This window comes from Amphiura filiformis, chromosome 1 (genome assembly GCF_039555335.1).
Source record: "Amphiura filiformis chromosome 1, Afil_fr2py, whole genome shotgun sequence".
In the NCBI taxonomy this organism is placed as follows: domain Eukaryota; kingdom Metazoa; phylum Echinodermata; class Ophiuroidea; order Amphilepidida; family Amphiuridae; genus Amphiura; species Amphiura filiformis.
This window is the reverse complement of record NC_092628.1, coordinates 32,428,727-32,445,088: the sequence shown is the minus strand read 5'-3', so window position 1 is coordinate 32,445,088 and position 16,362 is coordinate 32,428,727. Positions and strand designations below refer to the sequence as shown.

Sequence of the window (16,362 nt, the reverse complement as noted above, 5' to 3'; positions counted from 1 at the left end):
TGGCGGGCCGAGAGGGGGACAAGCGATTTTTGGCGAGCCGTTTGGAAATTTTACCCCCCTCCTCCCCCGGGGGGCTCATTATTGTACAGCCCCTTAATCATTAATATAAATTAGGCCTAGGCCTACATGCGACATCCCGGTGCGACATTAATTTAATTAGTTTCCGCAGCGAGACTACAATAACATGCGAAAGGGCAAGCGGACCGCATGCGGTACTGCACAAGACCGCTGTTTATTTTGCGACTAATTGACCTCGACACCCTGCTCGACACATTAAGATGGATGCTGGCGGTCTGCACGTAAGCCATACATGCATAGCCGTGATGGAATAAAAATGCTGAAAAAAGGTGTTCATATTGCAAGAGTAACTACATTTTCGAATCGAAGGTAATTATTTGATCTAAAATATTCTTAAAATGAATTCGGTTTCATCATCAGCGATAAATATTTCCTGAAATTGTACATTACTTTGCACCCAAATCCCGGGGACCCAAATTCTGCCTCTGCATAAGTGATTCACCGTGCCGTGCTGCAACAAGGCAGTAGCAGCGGTAGGATTTTCAAATCTTTTTGAACTTTTCCCATGATTTTGGGCACTTGGTACACCTTCTAATTTTATATCTGATCTTGTATGCAAATGAATAAAAACGCTGTCAATTAATGAATGGCCCAAGGTTAAAAAATGTACTTGTTTTTTTTTAATAATATAAAGTAAACGATTTCAATATCATGCATGGCCGCTACCGGTATTAAAGGCGGTATACATGATTATATACATGTACAGCATCCAGCATGCATGTATGTCTGAGTGCTACATGTACATGCCATGTAAATAGGTAGTCTTGCCAGCAAGACTTCAGTCTTTATCATAAACATAATGACTATGGTTACACTCAGTTACTGGAACTATGTAAATGGGTATGTGTATGTAAACATGTACCGCATATACGTTAGCAAGGGCCAAGGCCGTGGATGTACCTACTACCTGGCATGCTGGAAATACCATTGCACAGTCAGAGATGCGTAATATTTAGACAATAATAACTGCACACCATCTATTTTGAGGTCATTCACCTTTTTGGTAAATCCCATAACCCTTTGCGAGTACACCTGAGACCTCGTCATTTGACGTCACGCCAATCTGCGCCGATGCTTTATCGTTTATCGAACATGGTTACTGCGCATTGCTAGTCAGCGTGACATCAAATGACAAATTCTCAGGTGTACTCGCAAAGGCTTATGGATTTACTGAAAAGGTGAATTGTGAAATTGTTTTGGGCTGAGGTATTTTTCCAACCGAGGAAAAATACCGAGGCCCAAAACAAAACCCAACAATTTCACACAATGACCTCAAAATAGATGGTGCAGTTATTATTGTCATTCATTACCGTCGTATCTAATATTTTGAACAAATCAAAATGGCATTTTATGTTATTTTATACCATAAAACACTGTTAAATATAACCAGTTTTAATCATTGTTGTAACCTACCCTACAAAAAAATCAACCAGGCGAATATAACATTCGCGCCGACAACAAGAGCTACCAATCACAGAAGCGCGACGGCATCGCGTAGGTGTGTGCGTTGCCATAACATGTAGCTTATACACTCACGCGGCGCAGAAGTCATTGTTGCGCGTCCGAGTCATTGTGAGTTATTATTAATGCAATTAGTGCGCGGTCAGGCAATCAATTTCTTTTGATTGGATTACAGGCTTCACGTATAAAATGAGGTTATGAATAAATATTAGACCGAGCAGCTGGCTTCTGTTGGGTTGAAGTAAGCTTACTGTCTGTTTGTCATTTGATCTAGAAATCGTCTACTATCCACGATGACACAGTGTGAACACTGGACAGAGATAGAGCATGGAACTATAAACTACTTCAGTCGCTTAATCATCGCCAATTTTCAAACACATTAAGGGGGTACTACACAGGGCTGTCAACTCTCACGCATTGGGTCACTTTCTCACGGTCTCACGCCAAGGTAGTAGTATAATCTCACGCCAAGGTAGTAAAGCTCACGTAAAAAGCTGGCAAATGAGTAAAATCTCACGCATCGTCATGAATAATTTGTTGCTCCTACCCCCCCACCCGCTTTTCACATTCTCGAGCGCCGTGGCTCAAATAATCATGGTACAAAATGAACATTGGAGTCGGGTAAGTCCATATCAAATCAACCAGGGGTCCCCAGGTGACCCTCTCAGATTTTGATGAAATTCCATCAGAATAATCTTTTGTGGCCATAATGAACCCACACAAAAAATTGGCCTCATAGGCCATGTCGTTTTTGAGAAATGGCCCTTTGAAGTTTGGCCCAGAACCCCCCTTTTTTTTTTTCGCGAGTGTCATTGGTGATTTTTACCAACTTGGGTAGCTTATAACTTCTTGTTCTGAACAGATATAAAGCTGCAGTCTTGGATTCTAGCTAACCTTATGTCATATTTTTAGAATCTGGCTCTAAATTTCAGATATCTGCTTTCCGTTTAAAGTTATGAGCACTCAAAGTTGGTCATTTATTCAACCGCAAGTGTCATTTTGTCATTTTGGGGGTCCCCTGGTGCCAAAAAAATATGTGGTCATATGACTCAAATGTCATAGATACATTGTCTATAGGTACATATCTAAGCCCACAAGCAAGTTTGAGCAAATCAAACCATTAATGGAGAAATGGGCGGAATCCGAAGTTGGGTTCAGGTGAAAATTTGCTGGAGACCCCCCCTCTTTCTGACCAATGGTTGACCATGTTGACAGTTGAAACATGAATTGAAATTTACAGCCCTGAAACATACTTATGAGACCTACCTAGAAACAAAAATTCAGCTTTGGTACTCAACTCCATCATAGTTAGATCGCGCTTGGAAATAGGGAGAAACACCTGTTATTTCTTGTCTAAGGGTGTTGAATTCGGCAACCATGGCAACAAAATATGCCCAATTTTACTAAGTATATGTGCATATTTTTGGGTCGTACATTACAGACCACTCTAGATGTGTTTATTAGCCTCTAAAACACACCCAGAACAAATTTCATATGACACTTGTGAAAAAACTTGGTCAAATTTTGCTGATTTTGTTGTCATGGTTGCTGAATTCAACACCCTTAGACAAGAAATAGTAGGTTTTCCACCCTCTTTTCAAGCTGCCATCTAACTATGATGGAGTTGAGTACCAAAGCTGAATTTTTGATTCTAGGTAGGTCTTATAAGTATGTTTCAGGTCTGTAAATTTCAATTCATGTTTCAACTGTCAACATGGTCAACCATTGGTCAGAAAGAGGGGGGGGGTCTCCAGCAAATTTTCACCTGAACCCAACTTCGGATACCGCCCATTCCTCCATTAATGGTTTGATTTGCTCAAACTTGCTTGTGGGCTTAGATATGTACCTATAGACAATGTATCTATGACATTTGAGTCATATGACCACATATTTTTGGCACCAGGGGACCCCCAAAATGACAAAATCACACTTGCGGTTGAATAAATGACCAACTTTGGGTGCTCATAACTTAAAAAGGAAAGCAGATATCTGAAATTTAGAGCCAGATTCTGAAAATATGACATAAGGTTAGCTAGAATCCAAGATTGCAGCTTTATATCTGTTCAGAACAAGAAGTTATGAGCCACCAAAGTTGGTAAAATCACCAATGACACTCATGAGTGCCAAAAAGGGGGTCCGGGTCAAACTTCAAAGGGCCATTTCTCAAAAACGACATGGCCTATGAAGCCAAATTTTTGTATGGGTTCATTGTGGCCACAAAAGAATATTCTGATGGAATTTCATCAAAATCTGAGAGGGTCACCTGGGAACTTTTCAGAAAATTGGTTGATTTGACATGGACTGACCCAGTCGGCAAATCCCAGTACGTCTCTGTCTCAGGCCAAGCAATTCCAAAAAGTTGACAGCCCTGGTACTACACCCCTGCCTAATTTTGTGCCTATTTTTGCATTTTTCTCAAAAATTATAGCGCATTGGTGACAAGTAAGATATATTATAGGGGCAGGACTACAACTACTGCACTGGAAATTTTATTTCAGCACAGGCAACAGTTGTGGAGTTACAGTCAAAAATGAGGGAAAACCAATATTTGATCAATAAATCAGTAACTACTAGCCTTGAGTTGCTGAATTTTTAGTGCAGTAGTTGTACATTGTAGTCCTTGCCCCTATAATATACATATCTTACTTGTCACCAATGCGCTATAATTTTTGAGAAAAATGCAAAAATAGGCTCAAAATTGGCCAGGGGTGTAGTACCCCCTTAAAAAATTCTTTATTTTAAAAGTTTATATATATTACCAGGGTACGAAATTTATTTTGATGACTTATCTGTATCTTCAGAGTTTGCTCATTTTTATTTTATGAGATTAACCATGCTAACAATTCGCTGATGATATGTGTCATTTGAGCAACTTTTTCGGGGTGCTGTATACCCATCGTGATCTGCGTTGTTGTTTAATACTTCCAAATTTCCATTGCTTTAAACGTGGTGTTATGCTTGACTGATTCTGACATGATTTGAGATACATGTATGATGTAACTCCAAAGCTCAGTCCATAATAATCAATCGTCGGTTTCTACATGTATAATATCAGTGGCCTGGAATGGATTAAGGATCGACTTCTCGATCAAATGTGTTATGTGTGCGACATGCGTAATCATGATAATTATGCAATTCATTTCAAGTAGGCCTACTTACCCCCATCATCCCAGAAAATGTGGGGCTGTAAGCTGGGTTTACATAGGAATTAAACTGTTGGTGTGCTCTAGGGGTGGAATGTGTAGCATGTTGGAACATTTCCAACCCTATACATTTTGTACAACCCAGGGATTGGCAATGGTACTAAGAATGCACCCTGGTACTCTGGTAGTCTAGCTTCGAATTTGCTCACCAATAGCTTTTGAGGCTAGAGACCTGAGCTATCAAAATCTAGCAGAAATTGATGAAGCATGACACCGTAATAGCAAGGGAAGTTCGAAATAAACATAGCCGACACGACGGGGTGATCGCATCAAAACTGTTGCTAAAATTGCACTTAATTAACTAAATTGACTTTAACATTTAACCAAAAATTACAAGTGCTGTCATTTTCCCACATTCCAGGGAAAGGTGGTTAGAAAGTACTCGAAACTCACTCAAAAAACACAAAGAGTTGGTGCACACAAAAACACAGATGATGCTCATTGCTTTTTAATAGAAATGATGGACATCAATATTGTGTTGTTGAAATTGGGAATAGGCAGGCTGCTTTTGCCAGTACGGTCTGTCATTTTGTTCACTTTTCCTCCACGATTCTTCAATTTGTACACTCAAATACGATGGAAATAAACCTGTGTAGGTGTGGTCAGTTGAGCATTTTTCTTGTGCAAATGACCTTAAAATACCTGTAAAATTACTAAGATAGATAAAATTTTTGCCATTTTTTTTAACTTGCTCCATTCATAGTTTTTTTCTAAAAAAAACACCCAAGACACAAAATCTAGGTCAGATGGGCCTGTAGAACAGGGTTTTTTTTGTCACCTAAACCTAGCTGTAATTTCAGCTTAAGTATCAAGTTAATCTTTTAATTTTAATTTTCGTTTATTTGCTCTATTTTCACAGAAAAAAACATGGATGTTCAAGAGAAACTGGCCAAAGACATGTAGTTCCATTCATTAAGAGGGTTGGTGCTGGTGTACATTGCGACAGTGTCATCGCATGATATGACTTAACGACACATCAAGGTCACAAATAATTGTTCCTGTATTACCACGGGCTGTGAATAAGCAAGACGAATCATGACAGTTCGGCCTCGACAGTTGGTTAATTTTGTGAAGGGTTTTCTCAAATTGAGAGGTTCAGTGCCATTTAACCAGAGGTATAGACACAGGATTGGATGCAGGACAGAAACCTATAGAGAGCCATTGTGATTCGGGAAAACCCTGGGGAAAACTACCCGCCAAAGTAGTGGACATTGTTAGATTAGATTCACTCGATTGTCGTTGTGATGCACAGCAAGTGCACTAGTTAGTAATAGTAGCATATGGCTAGTGCATGAATCTGGAACACGATTCAAAATACATGTGAACGTAAGTACACTATTAATAAGCTTAAGGTTAGCCGAGAGTTTTTCATGCGCTTGATTTCAGAGGGCGTAAGTTCATAACAGAAACAGCCATGCAGAAAATGAACAAGCGTACTGGGACGTGAGGCCTACTTTACAATAGAATATTGATCCACGGTCAAGACATGAAACTTGGCTTAGCTCGTGCCCGGAGCTCGTGAGTCGGGGCGGGGGGGGGTGTCAGGAGGGGCGGCATGCCGGGTCGGATGCCGAGGGAGGGGAACAAGCCGTTTTCGGCAATTTTCATAAGGATTTTATAAATTTTAAATATAACATCAACAACAGTATCAAAAAGCAATTATTTGCAAATCGAGTTTGGGAAGAATATTCAAAAAGACAGACTTAGCAGGCCTACAAATTTCTGAATTATATAAAGTGAAAAACAATCAATCACGATTCACTGCAGTCAGCGAATCAATCAAATAAAACTAAAAAGAAAGGAGCAAGAAAGAATAAAGAAATAGTGAAAAGAGAAAGAAAGAGAGAGAGAGAGAAAGAAAAAGAACGACAAAGAAAGGAAGAAAGAGAGAAAGAAATAAAAAAAAATGAAAAAAGAAAAGAGAAAGAAAAGAGGAAAGAAAGAAAGTAAAAATGAGACAATAGAAAAAAAAGGAAAGAAAATTCAGCCACACGGGGACTCGAACCCACAAAAATTGTTCATAACAGATTCCCAGTCCAACGCCCTATCCACTCGACCATACATCAGCTTATGAAATTTCGTGTTCTCGAAGCGGATATGTAACTATTGATGCAATTACTTAATGATTACAATCGCGTCCGCACAATGGCTCTTAGAATAAACACGCATGTCGGCGCTGAAATTTTGAACGAAGTGATGGAGGAAAAACCTCGTTTTTTGCAATACTAGCTTCAATTTGGAGTGAAAATCAAATGGGATAGCAATTGGCAGAATGTTGAGAAATAATGTAGGTATTCAGATGTCTAAATTAACGCCCGTTATCAAGATATCGATAATTTCACAAAACAGTTTTTCTCAGACAAGATTCTCGAAAATGTTCCCCAAAAACGGGCTTTTTAAATTTAATCGGTACTGTATTTGGTTCTTCCCCATGGCAACATTATTTCTTTAATCGATTTGTAGTACAATACAAAAAAGGAGAATACAATCACTCGGCGTGGTTTTATACGGAGCGAACATTTGAAAAAAACTGCATGGAGCGTGTTTTTGATCTTGTGAACATGGTGCGTAAAAATGATTTAAACGAAGGATTTTCAAACGGATTCTAAATTTTTTATAAACACACAAAAATAATGTAAAGATACATCCATGCACCAACATTTGACTCACTGCGATATTTGATTGCTGAGAAAACGCGGTTTTAGAGAACAACTTTATACGTCTTTTATCGCTTTTTTTATCACGTTTCTTCGTGTAACCTTAATATGTTCTATTCCATTTCTCCAAAATTTAGGGGCTGTCATTTTCTTTGGAAGAGGGGGGGTCAAAATGTTGTGAAGGAATTTTTAAGAGGGGCCACAAGAATATTATAATATAAGCACTTTCGACTTTGATGGGAGCGAGTGCCGAATAGGGTGCAACTCTACTAGTCTTATTACAAGACTGCCCTACCCCAACCCTAAACCCTAACCCTAAACTCCGTGTAAACGAGGACTGCACTCAAGTCTGCCAAGTTGCACCCTATTCGGTAATTGTACCCTTTGATGGCCAGATTGGGGGGGGTCATAATATTTTACTTCGCATAAATATAGCACACTGTAAATTAAACAGAAGTTTTTGCCCCTCCTATGAATATTTGATCAAGTAATTTGCGGCACTTAGGGTCCAAAGGGTGCGCAGTCTACTTTTGCATGCAAATAAATAGCCAAACAATGACTTGAATGCATTTTGAATTTGGTACTGATCAGACTACAGGCCTCACATGTAACTTTGGTGCTAGCTTACATATATGTAAGTGCACCATGGAGAAGCCCAATTTCAGAAACCTGGAGGAAAACTTCTTCTTCTGGATAATGTCCAACACCCCTTTTATTTAAAAGGAGTCAACCGGACAGGATTCGGTGCGAATGCAGTTTGCTTGTTATTTTCTTGCTGTTCTTGACTCTTGTAAAAGCTCCATTTTAAGACCTTATTTTTTGAATTTTCACAACTAGGTTATATCAGTGATGTCAACTTGAAGTGAACTGTACGGTTACAAACTACTTTCAGATGTTCATTGTGACTTCAAATCATGGTGTATAGCGAACTCAACCGTGAACCATCAAAAATCTGGTATGTACAATGTACAATGAGTTTAAGGCAGGCATTTTCGGTTGGGTTTAACTTTTTGGGTACCCGACCGAGATTTCGCTACCCGGGAAAGAGAGCCAGCATCGGGTTACCGTTTTTTTGTTTTTGTTTTGATTTGGAGTGTCCATGGACCTAGAGCTCAATGATAGGATCATTCATGGTTGACCAATTTTTATTTTAATATGCAAAGTGATAATTTGTGTTCATATGTCATACTCTACCAATGATTGCAAAATTGATACAAATTCAATGCATTTTGAAATCATTAAAGCCAGGGACACTCCAAAACTGAGAAAAAAGTTTTTAAAAAAAATTGTTGCAATTTCGGGTATGGTACCGTACCTGATGCGAAATCATGTGATTACCCGCACAAAACATCAGGTACCCGGGTACAAAATTACCCGAAAATGCCTGCCGTAAATGAGTTTAGTAACTTTTTATTGGTTAATTTAAAAAGGATTCTAAAGGCAATAAGGTCCAATGCAAATGAATGTGTGCCGGGTACCTCAAAATGGTCCAGAATGATTGAAGGCCCAGAATACTTAGTCATGGATCCCAGTCTAGGTTTTACAACTTGCACTTGCAGCAAGTACCTACTAGCAGCTGATTTGTACTTACTCTCTGTATAATTATATGCATAAAATGTGTCAATTTCAACATGTAGTGGTTTGCATAAATCAAAATCAAATGAGAGTATTCAAATTTCATGTAATTATTCTTTTTACCACTGCAATATCTCAGGTTCAATACGGAGCCCCAGAATGTTGGAAAGAAAAAAAATAATCTCAGGAGACTCAGGGCCCTGACTTTAATAGTAGCTTCAGGTCCTGACATAGTAACACCACGGGGCCCTGACTTAGTAATTTTGGGGCCTGGAGATAGAAACAAAGGGCCCTGATATGTGTACATCCATATCAAAATGAGGCACTTGCTATATGTGTCTTCCTTTACACAGTAGCAAGGAATAAATACCAGACTTATCTCAAGTGTAGGTCACTTCAAATCATTCCCAAGTTACCATACATGGTTTAGGAATGTTCGCAGTAGGCCTATTCCTAAACCATCAGTGACCTCTCCACTTGAGATGAGTCTGGTATTTATTCCTAGTAACTTGGGACCCCGAGATAGTAACTTATTATCTCAGGACCCAACGGGCCCAAGCTACTAAATTGGGCCCCAAGATATTTTTTTTCTTTCCATGCCACTTTCTTCAATTTAAGGGATCTAGAATGAGCGTTTATGGCGTTTCGACAGTATTTTTTGTGGGACATGAGAGCACCTCAGGCGTATAAATCTAATGATATATTCTTAAAGTGTATGTAGCTGGGAGGAAAAAGCCGACGATCAATTGAAAATTTTGACCTTTTACTTTTATATTGAAGATATGGATTTTTTTCCCAAAAAGACCTATTTTTGTTGGTGTTTTGGGGAAAAAATCCATATCTTCAATACTAAAGGTCAAAATTTTCAATTGATCGTCGGCTTTTCATCCCACCTACATAAACTTTAAGTATAAATCATCAGATTTATAAAATTTACTTCAAGTACTGTTAAATATCAAAAATATCAATTTTTAATGATTTGCCATAAAATGTGTATTACATTGCGAATTTCAAAAAATCAAAATTATTTGATATCAGAAGGACATTCTTCAGTATTCAGAATGCAATTCGATATGTCTGATGTGCTCTAATGTCCCACAATAAATACTGTCCAAACGTTCATAACCCCTTCCCTTAATCTTGATAAGAAAAATGTATTAAATTTAAATATTTTTAATTGTTACTTTTGGTTTATTTTACAGATGAAATTTGAACTGGAACTGGAAGGAACCACCTGTAGCAACAAGCTAAAGCAAGATATAGATCGAGATAGTGATAGTGATGATGATGTGAAAAAAACAATTGACATAAAAAGACAACTTGTCAACACCATGACAGATAGGGTCTACATGTAGGCCTACCTATCATTTAGGCTTGGATCACTAGTAGACATAACCTGATGTTCATTTCATATCTTTACCCTGGTGGGGATTCTTCCAAAATATTTTGTACAGGGATGTGCCACTGCCATACAGACTTATGAATGCTGACTTTCTCTATACCTAATTTTTGTTTTGCAACCCAATTTTTCACAAAAATCACTCAAATATACCTCGATTGGGCACATTTGTCTCCATTGAAAACCATCCGCCGATATACCAAACTCACTGAAAATGTATGCAGGAAGACCCCCCCCCCCCCCCTGGATTTTACAACAGTGGAAGTTGTGGAAGTGAGTCCTAATGTTAATTCAATTACATTGAAATCGAATTGAAATGAATTTTGGCGATTTTCATTTCAATGCATTGGAATTGAATTCGAATCAAAATGAGTGGGCTTGGGCATGAATTGAATTTGATTGTAATTAAAATCATTGTTCGCAACGAAAAAATTAAATTGGATTGGAATTGAAATCATGTTGAGTGATGAAGAATGAAGTGGAATCGAAATGAAATTCAGCTTTGATTTCAATTCAGCATTTCAATTCACAAGCAGATGTCTGTGATTCCAGATCATTTCACCTGTAAAAAGTGCCCTTCCCCATTCTGAATTCTGATACACTTCCAGGTCTATTCACACAAGAGACACACATCTTTTGGCACTAATCATAGAGCCCCTATTTTTCTCGAGCTCCTAATTTTTATGCTCAAAAGTCATTGTACATTAATTTGAAAAAATTGTGAGAAAACCATTAAAGAAAATGCATATATCTTGACAGCTTTTCTCACACTTTTTAAAAGTACAAGGATTTTGGGTGTAAAATCTTTATAGGACTAGGAGGAGCAAGAGACAAGTAGGGGCTATCTATAAAAGTATCAAAACTTTTTGACATCTTTGAGGTCAGTGTGGGGACAGGGTCCCATTATCGATCGTACCACACACCTTAAGTTTAGAAAATAATGTGCATGGTGGACAAGAAGTTAAGACAAAATATGAAGTCAGTCACCAAAGAACTAAGAATTTCCAAAGTTTCATAAAATAGGACCCAGAGGTCAAGGATCACTCGTGTTGTTTGAATGTGAAAAGTGAGTTAACATAACAATAAAATATCTTCTGTTGAAATGCTTTTGTGATGCAGTTTGATCAGCTCGTAATCGGCGGGCCTTATAACATCGCGGAAATCATTGGATTTTTTTCTTTTGTATGAAATAGGTTAATAAATGTGTATCACTTGTTGCTTGAGAAATTGTACAAAATAATGCACTTGTACTGAGCTAATGCAGTTCCCCCATGGGCTTGTGCATTTAGACGCATCAACACCTTAGTATGTGTGCATTGTTTTGTACAATATTTCACTCCCAACAAGACTTGGTGATATCAGGCATGAGAATTTTCAGTTTAAAAACTGAATTCAGTTTTTTTTATAGTCAAAATTTCGCAACTTTATTTAATTTCAGCCTGTTTTTGGTACTTTTTGCCCAATTTCACGCGCATTTTCAGTTTTTTTTAGGAAAGTGCAGTCTCATGCCTGTGATATGCATTTATTAACCTAGAAGTATGCACATATTACATACTCTAATTATAACTTTATTATAGCTCTAGCAAAGATGGAAGTGCTGTTGGTTGGTCATGTATGATGTACCTGTGGACTGGACAGTGTTAAATATTGGTAAATCAGCACAGTGTTGAACAATTTCCTGAAAATGTGTTCAGAATTGTAGATTGTGAATATATGAAATCAAAATTTATATTAATTAGAAATTAAGAACACACTTTTCAATATAAATATAGGGTTTTAACTAAATAATAGGAAGGGGTAAAAGTAGGCCCTGCTTATCACCTTTGTATAGTGGTCAAAAAAAATTTAAATGGTTTCAATTGTTTTAAAACTCCTCATTTCTTCTTCTAGCCCTGGGAATTAAAGGAGGATGGTATTATCAACCATCTCATCTCCAGCTCCACTTTTCTCCATCAAAATGGTGATTTTGGTATCAGTGGAAAGTCCATATTTTTTCTCATTGACCCTGTGAAATATTAGGGCTTAAAGATTATATATTTTGTTTGGAATTTACATTTCCTAAAATTGTTATGAATATGTTATTCTACTACTTCTGCTGAATTGTAAGAATGTGAAATGTACATTTGAAAGTCTTTGAATTTTGCCATTTCCACAATGCTGGCTGCTTTGTTATGATTCTTGTAATTCGCTATTGATATTCCTTAAATCAATTAAAAATTGACAGACAAACAACCCATCTTTTATTTATTTGTTTATTTATTTATTTATTACACTTTATCACTGGTACATGTATATACAATAATTATAATATAACATCAAAATATATTGCACATGAATATTCAAAAGTACATACAAAAAAAAGGAAGTATAGATAACATTTTACACCAGTGAAAGGCAAGGACTAACAGCACCTCTAGGACAGTCCCACCATGGATCAAAACATTGAGGACACCCACAACAAAAAAAAAAATTTAAAAAAAAAACCCTACACAAGCCTACAACCAGAACACTGGCAACATGTAACCCAAGAGCATGTGTTGTAAGGATCAAAACTCTCCTCTAGTTTGTTCTTGTACCACTCAGAGAGCTGGCTCTTAAAAGAGGGCATGTTGACAGTGGATCTAATGTTAAGTATGCATATTCAAAATAATACAGACACTGCCAGTAAAATTTGATAATTTTAAATAACAATTGTATTAATATTATAAAATGTAACACTTGTTTTAGGTTTTACAACTTTGTGTATTTTTGTTTGCATAATACATGTATACTGACCACATGTTGGAATACTTTGTGTGTGTTTAGAAAAATAAAATGACAATAAATAAGAATACAATTTAACATGTATTTATGTGTTTGTTTTCATGGTGACTTGTGTAAGGGCTGATCAATATTAGACAAGTTAATTGTTGAGCTTATTTAAGGGGGTACTACACCCCTGGCCAATTTTGGCCTATTGTTACATTTTTCTCAAAAATTATAGCACATTGGTGACAAGTAAGATATGTATAGTATAGGGGCAAGAACTACAACTACTGTACTGAAAATTCAGCAACTCAAAGCAAGTAGTTATTGATTTATTGATCAAATATTGGTTTTCCTCATTTTTGACTGTAACTCCAGAACTGTTGTCTGTGCTGAAATAAAATTTCCAGTGCAGTAGTTGTAGTCCTTGCCCTATAATATAAATATCTTACTTGTCCCCAATGCGCTATAATTTTGAGAAAAAATGCAAAAATAGGCACAAAATTGGGCAGGTGTAATACCTTAATGGCAATGGGTGAAACAAGAAAGAAAAAAAAAACGCCAAAATTTATCAGGAAAACAATTTTAAGCACAATATGTTAATGTTTTTGAGCTGAAAACAATTGAATTAATAAATTGCCTCAAAATATTCTCTTTGTGATGCTTTTTATCTTTCACATTCACCCCTTGCACAAAGGAGATTTTTTTTTCTGTGGTATAAAAAGGCATTGGTGTAAAACTGCAATTTTGCCAAAAGTTTTGTTTTGATGAGGGAGGTGCAAGTTGTTTTGAAATGTCCAAATCCGTGAATGCAATGCCTGCTGATCGAATTCCAATAAAACTCAATTTTTGAATAAGATTCATCCTCCACAGTGATATACCAACATGGATATGGGGTGGACCCTGAGTGATCCCATGTTCCAAATACCTGGACAAAATTGATAAATGCACTGATGTACATCTTCTCAATAGACCCATTTCATACTACATTTCTATTCAATTCATTACACCTCCAGACGCCTGAACTTATCAGGGGTGGTGCAATAATTATGTGTACCCCGGCGGGGTGGTGAATTATAGGGGGGCAAAGATTTTTGGCAGGCCAAAGGGGGAAGCATTTTTTGGCAGGTCGAAAGGGCGGGTCAAGCAATTTTCGGCAGGTCGGTGGGGTGGGGGCATGCAATTTTTGGCACAGATATTTTGGGCACCATTTCTATATTACACCCTAAAAAGGTGTAGGAAAACGTTAGGAACACGTTCAAATATGCAAAATTTCTTGCTCGCTCTGCGATCGCACTATATGATAAGACAAGGTTTTACATTCAGGTTCCCAAAAATCTTTTTGGTACGTCAAAAAAGGGGGGGCAAAGATTTTTGGTAAGGCCAAAGGTGGGGGGGGGGGGCAAGCCATTTTGGCAGACCATTTTGAGAATTCACCATCCGGGGTACATAATTATTGCACCACCCCTCAGGAACGGACACATCATGCAGTGGTGGCGCCAAGGGCGTGACATTTGGGCTTTGTCTTCGGTACTACACAGTTAAATGTTAGAATTTGAACTTTTAAGTCCAACTCGTAATTTTGTAAGAAATTTGGACCCATTGATATACCAAAAGTTTTGGCCAAATCTAACACAAATTAATTGTCTTAGTTTTTACAACTTACAACCAAGCATTTTTGAGAAATTTCAAACATTTTGGCTACAGTAATGCAAAGTTGATCTATTTTCCAAAAGGAATTAAGAAAATTTTGAAAACAATGACCCATCCATAGGCCTATTTTACAATCCGAGTGCCTACTTTAGGGGCATTCGTTTCTTTGAAAGGGGGATCCGATGTGCATCACCGCATGTGGAAATGCAATTTGGGATGTGTAGTTCCGCATGCGGATGTGCGTGACGGAATGTGCAGTTTCTCATGCGGAACTGCAAGCGGATGTGTGCAATACTGCATGCGGTGCTGCACATATAACGGTCGGTTGTAATACCTGGTTTGAGACCTTGACGTGTTTTTGAGACCATAACGTGTTTTTGAGACCATAACGTGTTTTTGAGACCATAACGTGTTTTTGAGACCATAACATGTTTTTGAGACCATAACGTGTTTTTGAGACCATAACGTGTTTTTGAGACATTAACGTGTTTTTGAGACCATAACGTGTTTTTGAGACCATAACGTGTTTTTGAGACCATAACGTGTTTTTGAGACCATAACGTGTTTTTGAGACCATAACATGTTTTTGAGACCATAACGTGTTTTTGAGACCATAACATGTTTTTGAGACCATAATGTGTTTTTGAGACCATAACGTGTTTTTGAGACCATAACGTGTTTTTGAGACCATAACATGTTTTTGAGACCATAACGTGTTTTTGAGACCATAACGTGTTTCTGAGACCTTTCTCTGTGTTTGAGACCTTTCTCTGTTTTTGAGACCTTTCTCTGTTTTGAGACCTTTCTCTGTATTTGAGACCTTTCTCTGTATTTGAGACCTTCCTCTGTTTTTGAGACCTTTCTCTGTTTTGAGACCTTTCTCTGTATTTGAGACCTTTCTCTGTTTTTGAGACCTTTCTCTGTTTTTGAGACCTTTACCTGTTTTTTGAGACCTTTCTCTGTTTTTGAGACCTTTCTCTGTGTTTGAGACCTTTCTCTGTTTTTGAGACCTTTCTCTGTTTTTGAGACCTTTCTCTGTTTTTGAGACCTTTCTCTGTTTTTGAGAGCTTTCTCTGTTTTTGAGACCTTTCTCTGTTTTTGAGACCTTTCTCTGTATTTGAGACCTTTCTCTGTTTTTGAGACCTTTCTCTGTATTTGAGACCTTTCCCTGTTTTTGAGACCTTTATATACTATTGAGACATTGTTGTGTGTTTGTTTCTAAGACCTTTCTCTGTTTTTGAGACCGTATTGTGCTATTGAGACATTACTGTGTGTTTGTTTCTGAGAGCTTTCTGTGTTTTTGAGACCTTATTATACTTTTGAGACCTTGTTGTGTATTTATTTCTGAGACCTTTGTGTGTTTTTGAGACCTTATTGTACTTTTGAGACCCTTGTGTGGTTTTGAGACCCTTTTGGCCCTCATGGCCGCCCATAGGGGGGGTCGGACCCGGTGCCGAGGTTGAGATATTGTGCGACAATTGAAAGTGGGGATCTGAGGGCGGTCGCATAGGGTGGTGATGGGTGATTTTCTGAAAACATAAACCCTGAAGTTTAGGGTAAAGGGTAAGTACCCGGCAGAAGCTATTTACTG

General features: G+C 37.7%; 1 long non-coding RNA gene across 1 annotated transcript; it reads left to right on the top strand.

Moving 5' to 3' along the window:
- The first annotated feature begins 262 nt into the window (after positions 1–262).
- LOC140144834 (uncharacterized) lies at positions 263–10,406 on the top strand. The gene is made up of 3 exons (XR_011857950.1): positions 263–387; positions 8,237–8,354; positions 10,177–10,406. It is a non-coding gene; the product is annotated as an uncharacterized lncRNA (long non-coding RNA).
- The last annotated feature ends 5,956 nt before the right edge of the window (positions 10,407–16,362 follow it).